Source organism: Canis lupus, chromosome 11, assembly GCF_011100685.1.
Source record: "Canis lupus familiaris isolate Mischka breed German Shepherd chromosome 11, alternate assembly UU_Cfam_GSD_1.0, whole genome shotgun sequence".
Classification (NCBI taxonomy): Eukaryota; Metazoa; Chordata; class Mammalia; order Carnivora; family Canidae; genus Canis; species Canis lupus.
In genome coordinates this window covers 34,312,940-34,324,428 of record NC_049232.1, presented here as the reverse complement: position 1 = coordinate 34,324,428, position 11,489 = coordinate 34,312,940, and the positions used below count along the sequence as shown (strand labels likewise).

General features: G+C 41.7%; 1 long non-coding RNA gene across 1 annotated transcript; it reads left to right on the top strand.

Moving 5' to 3' along the window:
* The first annotated feature begins 3,808 nt into the window (after nt 1-3,808).
* Nucleotides 3,809-9,945, top strand: LOC111097936. The gene is made up of 3 exons (XR_005366393.1): nt 3,809-4,091; nt 5,882-5,990; nt 9,811-9,945. It is a non-coding gene; the product is annotated as an uncharacterized LOC111097936 (long non-coding RNA).
* The last annotated feature ends 1,544 nt before the right edge of the window (nt 9,946-11,489 follow it).

Here is an 11,489-nt window from a genome sequence, read left to right as displayed (position 1 = left end):
TCAGCCCTCGCTCAGCCAAGTTGTCCAGCCAAGTGGTAACTGAAGTTTGGGAAATAGCATTTTGGTAGAACTTTCATGGTGAGTTTTGTCACTTATATACGACTTTTGCAAGATCTGTTCTGTGGAGCAGCTAATTAATCCTCTTGGGGCAATTACCCAGTCACCAGAAATGGTCTGCTGCGGGTTCATGCCTCTGGGCACAGTCTGCGCAGCAGGAGAACCTCACAGTGGCAGGTTCGCAACCACCCCCTCCTGAGGTCAGCGTTGCTAGCACTTGCCTATTCTGGGCCCAACAGCACAGCATCACACACAGGTGGGTGTTCTGTAAGTGCTTTTTAATGATGGTGGTGGTGACGATGTACGAAGGTCTGTTTATACTTGCAGAGAGGGCCGTGTATTTTAACAAGAAGGACTTTTGATTGGCATTTCAAAGAGGCTAGTGTTGTTGGAAAATGTCAGCACCCTGCATAGGAGGGCACTTCACAAGTGTTAAGGGATTGGGTCTGCTAAGGGGATTAGGATAATTGTTTTGGAGTGAATGGGCAGGCTCAGTGGAGGTGACCTGAAGTCATTTTAATGGGCCTAGAGGAGCTCATGGTGACAACTCATGCTAGTGGATTAAGATGCTCTGATGGAAATTCCCAATCATTACTTAGCATTGGTTCCATTGGGATACTGGCTGCCCTATTGTATTGCTATGCCTGGTAGGCTGACTCAATTTCTGGGCTCAAACAAAGAAATGCTGATCAAAGAAACTGCCACCACCCCACCATGTGGCACAGGGTTCCTTTGCCTCCAAAGATGAAAGATGCCTATTTTCATGGCACTTCTCATTTTGGGAGAGCCTTTTAATCTGTGCCAGTTCAAGATCAATCAAGGATGAAGTCAAACGCTGTCAGAATAGAAAAATCCTGTGGGTAAAAGTAAAGGAGGGAACTTTTTCTGCCTAAGTAAATGCCAGGTTGGGTTGCTGCGAGTCAGTATTACATCAAGGTTGTAAGCTTTAGGAATAAAAGACAAAGTCTGGAATGAACGTGTGTGTAGATTCAAAGATTAGAAAGAACAGAATTCATGTGGGTTCTCCAGGGGAACTAGTAGTTCTTGTCTGTCTGCAACCTTTTCTCACATGATACAAAATAAATGTTGGGTGGAAACCTTAAATTTCAAGTATTGGTTAATCCAAATGACCAAATCAGGTAGTTCTGTTGGCCAAAGGATTGGGATGCTACCATCATCGCCCAAAGGGTTAGGATGTTTGTAGTTTAGCCAGTTTGAACTTCTTTGTGCATGAGATCATCTATGTGCCCTACACATCACTCCCACACTCAGGGAAGTGAAAGAATGTTCTAGAAACAAAATCTGACTTTTGCCACAGACTTCTTATGTTTTGAATATTTGAGGATATTTAACTTCTAATTCATAGTTTCAGACTTTGCAAGGTTGTCAGGTAGTCTGGGAACTTTAGCTGGTTACAGTTTATCCAAATCAGAAGCTCTTCAGGGAAGTGGCTAGATTGGAAAAAGAGGGCGGTACAAGGGCAGGCAGAGTGATGTATCAGCTTGAGTACCATGGACTGTACAAGTTTCGCAACAACGTGAGATTTGCACCTGCAGCTAACAAACTTTAGGTTTCTCTAGAATGCAAATTGAGGAATTGTATACACACATGGCCCTCAGCCTAGAAATTCCATGCCTTCCCACACTGGTTTTGTAAACAGAGTCTTAACACCCACATTACATATCTGGCCTTGGCTGCCTATAATCATTCCAGTTCCTCTGGTGAGTGGACAGTAACTATTTCAGAGGTTGGGATCTTTTCATTTTGAGTTTGATGTTTAAGTGTATTTTATTTATGGAGCATAACTCATCCAAAAAGCTTGTCTTTAAATTTTAAAAAATCTGCAATAAAATTTATTGTTTCTCTATGCAGCACTTTCTTTCTGTAGACACATTCATCTCTGAAAACTCCTTGCTCTGGATTCTCAAAAGGGCCAAGGAGAGTAATGGAAATTTTGATGAAATAGCCTTCAACTTTGAAATACTCTTTCTCCCTGACACTGTCAGAGTCGCTGTGGGTGGTTGTTAAAAATTGAGATTCCTGGAATTCAACTGAGGTCTACTGAATCAAAATCTCTAGTGCTAGTTCCGGAATCTTCAGTATACACAAGCCCGATAAGCACTTTTGTAGACCTCTGCCATATGCCACCAGCTTGTTTTCAGGACACACTCTAGACCTACTTCAGAGTCTTGGGTTTGTAACATACTTATACAGAAATTCACCTAATTTTGTACTGCCTACCCTTTGTCTGATTTTAGAAAGATGGATTATTACTTAAATGATTTATGTAAAACAGAAATAAAGATTTCTATTCCCTTTCTAATACCCTCTTCCTCCTCCCCAATCTCCTCAACTTTTCTCTCTTAAAACTTTCCTGGCCTCAGTTACAAACATATGTGACATACTGAGGAAGATATAGGAGAAAATGCCAGACAACAATAAAATGTCAAGGTGAGCCAACCTCATTTTTGGTATTCACATAGGAAGTCTGAGAGGGAGAAGTTAATTTACAAGGTGGGTTCTCCAGGGGAAGGATGGCACACTGCAAGGCTCTTGGAGAGCGCGTCGGAGAGGTGGAAAGCTGCATATTGAAGGAAACCAAGATTTAGTTTGTGAGGGAGGGCAACTGGTAGTGAACTCAAGATGTCTGAGTACATGTACAACCCAGTGTAACTACATGAAAGAATTTTGTGTGAGGAAGATGAGTTTAAAGAAATTTCTTTGACTTCTAGCTGAGCCAAAGAAGAGATTATTCACCTGCTTATATTCAGAAATATGGCATCACATGAGGTTTTAGCCATTATACCTGCATTCTGACTATCTCCAAATCCTAAAAGTAAAATTCTATAAGTAGCAGGAAGCACACCTGGGAAACTGTCTCATTCTCACGAAGGTCCTTAACATAGTACAGATCAAAATTAAATTCACTTTTCATAAGTCATTTAAACATGACTAAATGTGCCTATAAGGCACCAAATGTTTTACCCTGAACTTGACTTAAGTAGTGGCAAAGCATCATATGATTTGGGGATGCTGTAAGACCTCTCCCTGTTTTCTCTTATTCCCCTCCAGCCTACAGAGCTTCTATTAATTTTTTGTCAAAAGAACAGTTCCTTTGGATTGGACATTATGTATCAGAGCCCCAAATCACAAAGCACAAAAAGCCATTTTACAGCAAGCAACTTAATGATAGTCAATAGCTGTTACCCAGAAAATGCCATGGCCAGAGAGTTTGGACTGCAGAGAGGGGGAGAGGTTTGAGGTACGATTGGTGGTTTGGGGAGGGCAGGTGCTGACACTAGGGTCACTGAGTGGGGGCGTGGGGACATCATGAGGTCATAAAGGAAGCTGAAAGGCAGCACTGAGGAAGGAAACACCAAAGACAACATTTTCTTGCATCATGCTAACCCCCTGGGCAGGACCTATTATGGGGTTAGTAGAATGAATAAAGGAGGCACAGAAGCTGAGGCAGGGAGATGCTGGGTACATTCTCATGTAACGCCTGGGCATAATCAGCAACAGGAGTCACAGCATGCATCAGCTAGCCATCTCACCTTTAGCCAACTATTATTTTCTCCACTTTAAACTAACACTGATGGATCACCTTAGGGAAAAAAATGGATTAATGAATTAATTTCTCTAATTTTTCTAAGGCTACAGGAAAAAATAATTGACCTCATTCTGCTAACTGTGAATGGGAGAATGAAATTCATGCGCTTTTTTTTTTTTTTTTTCCTCTGGCAGGATGAGTTCTAATGATTCATGTCCATGGCAATTGAATTTCCTGGAGAAAAGCATCCTGAAATTTGAAGTTACAGTCTTGGCTTTTAAAACTCTGACTATAAAACCTTTCTCTGAGTGGAAAATAGGCTAAATCATGTTTTCTTGTCTTTTTCCTCTCACCTATTCTGTTCCTTGAGCTTCTGATTCACGACTATGCACCAAGGACATTGCGGATGTGGGAGTGAAATGATTCTACAATATTTAGCTCTACAGAGAGAGGCAGACTTGGCTCTGAAGAGGCTGCTAATTGGGTGGGTGCCTGACTTATCCCTCACTGATCCATCCCCACATCCCCAAGGTTTTTGCCGTACATGGAAACATATTCAGGGATTGATTCTAAGGTTACATAACCAATGTTCACAGACTCGTGTGAAAATGAGCCTTATTATTTTAGAACTGGGATGGGGTTTTGTCAATGCAGTTGGGTGTGAGATTAGGGAGTAAGGAGGCCTCTGGCAAACATGAGAGGGCATATCATGTCTATGGAATAAAATTTGTATTTTAAAAAAAAGCACAAACCTGTGTAGGCTAACAGACAAAGACAAGAACATCCACTAAATCCCAAATAGAAATTTACTGGTCAGATTGAACTTCCAGGGCTCCATTTTATAACTCCTGCTTTAAATTCACGTTTCATATTTACAAATGCACTCCAAACTCAAAATGCAAGCCAGTTTTGGATTATGGGGTATTTTGGGTCATCCACTTTTCATGCTATATTCTATCACTAAAATAGTCATTGAAAGACAATCAGGGGCTATGCATATCTCTCATGTCTAAAATGGCATATAGAGAAGACCCAAATATTGAGATTTATCTAAATATGTATGCTATTTTATTGATCTGATTTATATGCTGGTAAGATGTCTACTCAACAAAATATGCTGAGGTGACACTAGCAAAGGAAAAAGACTTCCAAAAATACTGAGCAGAATAGGAGAGAAAAGCAAAGTGATCCCATTCTATGCAGGGGCAAGGTGCATGAGGTATAATTATTGTTGTTACTGTTACTATTATTTCCTAATTCATAGCAGCATTCCTAGTACACAGTGAGGGCTCAATTCATGGTTGTTGAATTTACAAAAAAAAAAAAAAATTCAAAGTTATTCTATTGTGTTCCACCTTCTGGAGCATTTTGTATTTCAAATGAGGTTCAGGGTAGAAATGTCAGTGTAATCGATAACCAATCTGCCAGAATAACAGTGTGACAGAAATCTGTGTTGTAAATTAAGAGATAAAGGAAAATAACGCTGTTCCTGAAGTCCCATATATAGACACGTCTTGATGATTTTGTCACTTGTTTACGTCTCATTGAAAAAATGCATCTTAGAACTGAAGCATCTACAAAGAGGACAAATGTGCAGTAAATCTGAACCAGTTAAACCTTAATAGTGTAAATGAAACCTTTAAATTGTGTGAACCACTAGCAGCCTTGCAACTCTTTACATGTGCAAAGAATTGAATGAAGACATATGGTCACCATCAACTTGGTTATTTAATTCCGAGATGACACACGTATTAATCTAACTGAAGCTACTATATAGCTGGTTGTAATTAGCCAACCACAAATTTCTATAACCACTTCAGTCTAAACCAAAAGCCAAAATGGCATTTCATGATTATACCATCCCACCCAGATTTGCATTTCTTGATGAATTCCCAAGGTTAGGATATGAGCCATACTGTAAAACCAACCCTCAATTACACCTTTTTAGAGGGGAAGATTAGTGGCAGGTGGTGCCTGCTATAAAAGCCTCATTAAAACACCTTCTGGTGGAGTTTCACAAAAGGAAGCCACCAGATGGAGACCCATCTCCACATGGTAGTCTTACCTCAAATGAGAGTTTCACCTGACACTTTGGGGACAGACAATTTTTTTCTCACCTAACAAGCCACTGAGGTTCAAAAGACGATCTATTAGGATTAATCGTACTTGATCACTAATCCATTGTAATGCCATATGCTGAAAGCGTTGTTCACTGTTAAGCCTGGAGCCAGGTAGAGCCCCTCTGGTAATGTAAACCCTCCCATTTTCCTGCAGCTAATCTAATTTCACCTCCTCCGAAGACCTCAGATGCCAGGAGCGATGCTTAACTCTTCCTACACTGTCTCTGATGCATTTTTGAGTGGTAGCAAATCTGATCTCAAAGGTAACGATGCTGAAACCTGCTGCCTAATTGGAAAATGATTTTCCTGGTGTTGTTTGGTTAGTGGGGTGAATGGATAGAAGGTATTCATTCCATTGTGCACGGATTTAAAGCCCGAGTCAACGGCCTTCTGATCAGCACAGCTTGGTATTACTCATCTCCTCTTCCCTAAACGTGTTTGTCAAATCTGCGATTTACTGAATTGGAACAATTGGCCAGCTGGGCAGAGAAAGTGAAGTTTATGTTTCATAGAGGAGATTTTGTCACCTTATGCAGTCCTTGAAATGGCAAGATTTTTTTTCCCCCTGTGGCTGGACTTTGGTATGGATCCAAATTATTAAGTGCCCAACAGAGACACTTGTGTATGTGTGTGTGTGTGTGTGTGTGTGTGCGCGTAGTTTGTTCTCCTCTATGTTTTGTGTTAAGCTGCTTATGAAGCACCACCCACTAAGTTGCTTTGTGAAAGAAAGATGGCCTTTCTCGCTGAAGACCCCATGTCTACAAGTTACACACATGAACGTAATCATACCCGTATGGCCACATGAGCCCCAAACATTTTGTTCTGGTCCTGGGGCCCCAGTATGAGGAGTTTATGAAATAATTCCAAATTCACTGCAATATTTTGTGGTCACTTGGTTACAGCTATAGAGAGACTGCAAGAGGGGGTGGAGTAAATAATCCATCTGCAACATATACTAAACAATATCATGACGATAACAATAGGTTTCCCAATACCCTATGCGTCAAACAAGTGGGGCCTGGCCTCCTAATGCCTCCAAAGTGTGGGGCTTCACACTTTCCTATAAACTGCTCACCAAAATGCAAAAGGGTTTAGACAGTAACCATAATTGTAACACCTAAGCAGTTTTTTCAAAAATTTAACCCTTATATTGCATAGTCATGGAGGAGCCATTCTTATTAAAATACAGATTCTCAGGACTCAACACAGACTGACAGAATTGGAGTCTCTAGAGGTGAAATCTGAGCCTTTACTTTTTTTTTTTTTACTAGGTTTTGGTTTTCTGTCTTTTACAAATTCTTCAAGTGATTCTTATGCACAATAAAATGTAAGGTCCAAGTAAGAGAACACAAAATCCCATTGCCTACCCTGAGATCCCACCAGGGCCCTGAGACCCCTACTCTCTTCTTTCCTCATCCTGAATGCAGTGTGACCCTGTGGTCAGGGGAGATAATGTGACCACAAGTCATTCTCTGAAGAGGATGGGAAAATACCCTTCCAGTTGCTCCCTGGATCAATTCTGAAGCCAAGCAAGGCTGCTATGAGTGTTTTTTGTTATCCAAATGGTATATCTAATGTGTCCCGTACTGTACATGTTTACGAACACTTTAAAAAAATCTTAAATTTCTATGACACATATAAATCACTCTAACTTTGTTTTTATAGTTTATGTAGTCACCAGACACCACAGATAAAAATACAGCCTCAGCATTGTGCAGCTGGAAGACTTTAGTTTATCATACATAAGAACTGCTAGGTATGGCCAGGCAAAATTATCCTACAGTACTTTTTACAAAAGATAAAAAGAAAAAGAAAAAGAATAAGAAAAAGACAACAGTCAGTAGCCAACCAGTTAGACTGAACCAGAGAGTCCAGGTTTTCCCTATTATTACACATGAAGGATAATGTTTTCTCTCTTTGATGCAATTGCATTTACCGGAAAGCATGGGCAATATCTAGTTTCATTAGCCTCCCTTCTTCACAAGGAAGATTTTTACTTCCATGTATCAAGTCATCCAAGATGCAAATATTTTCTTATAAGTTTTGGCAATCCAACTCCAGAGAGGCAAGTCTCAGTCCACCTTCTGATGGTGGAGACCTGCCTTGTCTCCCTCAGCCCCACTCCTATCCCAGCATGTCTATAGGAATGAGGGCTTTGATGGGGGGCTCACTCAGTTAGGCATCTGCCTTTGGCTCAGGTCATGATCTCAGGGTCCTGAGATGGAGCCCTGCATTCGGCTCCCTGCTCAGTGGGGAGCCTGCTTCTTCCTCTCCCTCTGCCCCTCCTTCTTTCTTGTGCTCTCTCTCTCTCAAATAAATGAAATTGAAAAAATATATATTTTAAAAAAGGAATGAGGGCTTTGCTAAATCTTAAGGAAACCCAGACAAACAAAGGAGACATCAGCTAGTACTTGCTCCTCCCCTCTGACCCTGGACCTTAATCTGCTTACCAGGGATAGTAGGGATCTCCACTCTTTGTGTGCAGGACAGAGTCAACTTTGGTCTGGTAAAGAGTGGAGGGGGTCAGTGTGTTTGGGAGGATCAAGAAGCAGTGGGTTGGACAGGGCAGTGGTCTCTGCATTGTGGTCACCATGCTCACTGGGACATGGTGGGGCCTGTAGGGAGTGGAGTATCAACCCCAGGTATCTAGCTCTCCAGAGCCATCTGAGCCACCAATACCACCTGAGTGGACTCCCTCTTTTTGAGTACCTGTGGGACAGGACCTAGAAGAGGGGTTCGAGGCTCTGCATTGACCCATGAAGGCAACAGTCTGAATATTGATTTTGAGCCTTTAGATCCCTTTACTCCCTGGAAGCTGGGGAAATCTCAAGATTTAGGTTAATCTTAAAAAGATAAAACCATCTAAATTTTACCTTGCTCTGTTCTTTTCTTTCTTGGGGGATGGAGGGAGGGACGGGCGGGAGGGTTGGGAGGGTAAGGAGGGCTATGGAGGATTGGGGAACGAAGAGATCGGTACGTACGGCTGGATTGTCGATGGCTCAGCCGCCAACCAATACATAACCTCCGCCTACCTTCCTCCTCCTCCTCTCTCTCTTCTTCTTCTTCTTCTTCTTCTTCTTCTTCTTCTTCTTCTTCTTCTTCTTCTTCTCCCTTTCCTTCTCCTCTTCTTATGACATACTCTTTGTTCTTCCTGGCCATCTCTTCTTTTCTCTCTTGTTGGTCTGCCATTAGGAGAGAAAATGAACCCTGCCATGATGTTCTTTAAGGAATATAATTCTCAGTGACCCTCAGAAAGTAGTGGTGCTGTGGAAGGGGTGACCAGAATTGAATTTGTGACATAACAAATGTAAATGATCCTGAATTTCCTTTTCTTTTACTTTTCATTTGTATTGCTTCTCTGATAGTAATATCCATTGCTGCAAAATACGTACTACCTACAAACATTGGAGCACAATTCAAAGACAGATGCATCTAGTATCTCTTTTAGTATAAAGTAGAGCATTTGGCGCCTGCCTTTGGCCCGGGGCGCGATCCTGGAGACCCAGGATCAAATCCCACGTCAGGCTCCCGGTGCATGGAGCCTGCTTCTCCCTCTGCCTATGTCTCTGCCTCTCTCTCTGTGTGTCTCTAATGAATAAATAAATAAAATCTTTAAAAATATAAATAAATAAATAAATAAATAAATAAATAAATAAATAAATAAAGTAGAGCATTTGGCTTTGATAAAAAAATTAAATTCTTACAAAGCAGCATTAGTGTTTGTCTTCACTTTATCAAGTATTTGTGTAATTTTGAGTCACCTCTCCATTTCCCTTGCCACCTTTCCCTCAAACTTTTTTCTTCTTTTCTGTGGTTATTCTTTCTTTGTTTTCTTTTGTGTCAGTTTCCTCCCAGATTCTCCCTGGCTATATCTGGATGGTGTGGAGTATTCCATTCATGACTGAAGGCATCTGTCTGTGTCTGAGTGTAGGTTGTAGCCACCCCCCAGAAGTACTCATTCTTCCTCCTGACATTTTTCTCCTATGATTTTCCCCACCTCCTAATATTTTTCACTGTGACATTGATGTCAGGATTCCTGTGTTTTCAAAGAATAAAAAATATCTACTTTTTATTCACTTGCAGCTGTTTTTTCTGTATATTCCTGTGGATTACGAAAAAGGGAGCACATGTCTTTCTCAGCCCTCAGCTTTGTGCGGTGCTAATATGTGGGAAAGCTCTTGGGTCAAGATGGAAGAGAGGTGGTCATGATATTCAAACAGCTGGGCCCCTTTTTTCCATACTCCTTGGTCATTTTGCTTATCAAAGTAAAACAATGTTGTTGTTGTTGTTGTTTTCTTCTGTAAAGTATTTACTCGCCGGGCTTTTATCTTCTCTGGTTACCTCAAATGTCCCCCAAAGAAGAAACATGACCCCCAATTAGAAGGCGTAGGGGTGGGAGGAGCAGTGTTAGGTGCCTGAATGCCCAGTGGCTGCTCTCACTAAACAGACAAGATTGTCTCAACCAACCTAATTTCTTCTCATTTAACTAATACAAGGCTGAGAGTGACCTTTGCAGGCCAGCGGGCAGGAGCTGAGAAACACTCCCCCAAATGAGCAAGGATGTATATCTGTTTACTCCACAGCATGCCGGCCTAGAGCTAATGACATTAATCCCCCTACTGCATTTCATTAGATGACAGACAGGGAGCCACACTTCGGAGGGAATCAACTGCTTCTCCCCATCAGCCAGCTGCGGAGAGGAGTGGCTCCAGGATCAGCGCCGCTCCCCTCATTTGCTTTTCTTCCTCTATTATCCCTGACATGTTCACTGAACTACAGACTGCATATGTTTAAAAATAATTAAACGCGCTCCAAACAAATAGGCAATGTTTCCACGATCCCTGCAATGAACGTTCTGTGTGTTTTGACAGATTTTTCTGCTCGTTGGATTCATCAAGCCGCCTGGCTCTTTGCTGTCACTCCTGACAACCCCGCAGATAAACCCCCAGGGCAGGCTTGCTGGCCTGGAGCTCCTTCCCTGGCTCTGACCTTGCGGCACAGAGAACTTCCAGGCTGAGGGTCCAGACACCACTGGGGAGATCTGCGTCCGGGGTTCCAGGGCATCATGGTTCCTATATGGCACCAGTAGGTGAAAGACAAAAGTGGGGCAAAATAAATTTGGGGTTTCATTTCGAATGGCTCTGCTGTATCATCCTGAGAAAATAGACATGAAGCTAATTCCATGAGAAAGCAGAAAGACTAAGACAGTGAGACCATCGTCACCCCAATTCCCTGTCAAATACGAACTTCTCATTCTGCTGCCTCTAATGCCCCAGTTTTAAATTTTTAAAAATTAAAATGCCTCTGTTTAAAGGATGAAGAGGAAAAAGGAGGAGTGGACACCTGGATGGCTCAGTGTTGAGCATGTTCCTTTGGCCCAGGTCATGATCCTGGGGTCCTGGGATCTTGTCCTGCATTGGGCTCCCCTCGGGGAGCCTGCTTCTCCCTCTTCCTATGTCTCTGCCTCTCTCTCTCTCTGTGTTTTTCATGAATAAGTAAATAAAATCTTAAAAAAAAAAAAAAAAGAAACAGGAAGAAGAGAAAGACAAGATTCAGCTTATAAAGCTACATGAAATACTGCACGATTAAACAAATTAAAATGTGTATAAAGAAATTAAATCACAGAGAAGATAAAGAGTAAGGGGGTATGAAAGAGACTTGGCAAGTTTGAGATGTAAAAATCATCCTAAAAAGAGAGAAGCCTCATTGAAAGGCCTTACTGAGACAAAGATCCTCCTCAGACATGGACATATTGTGACATC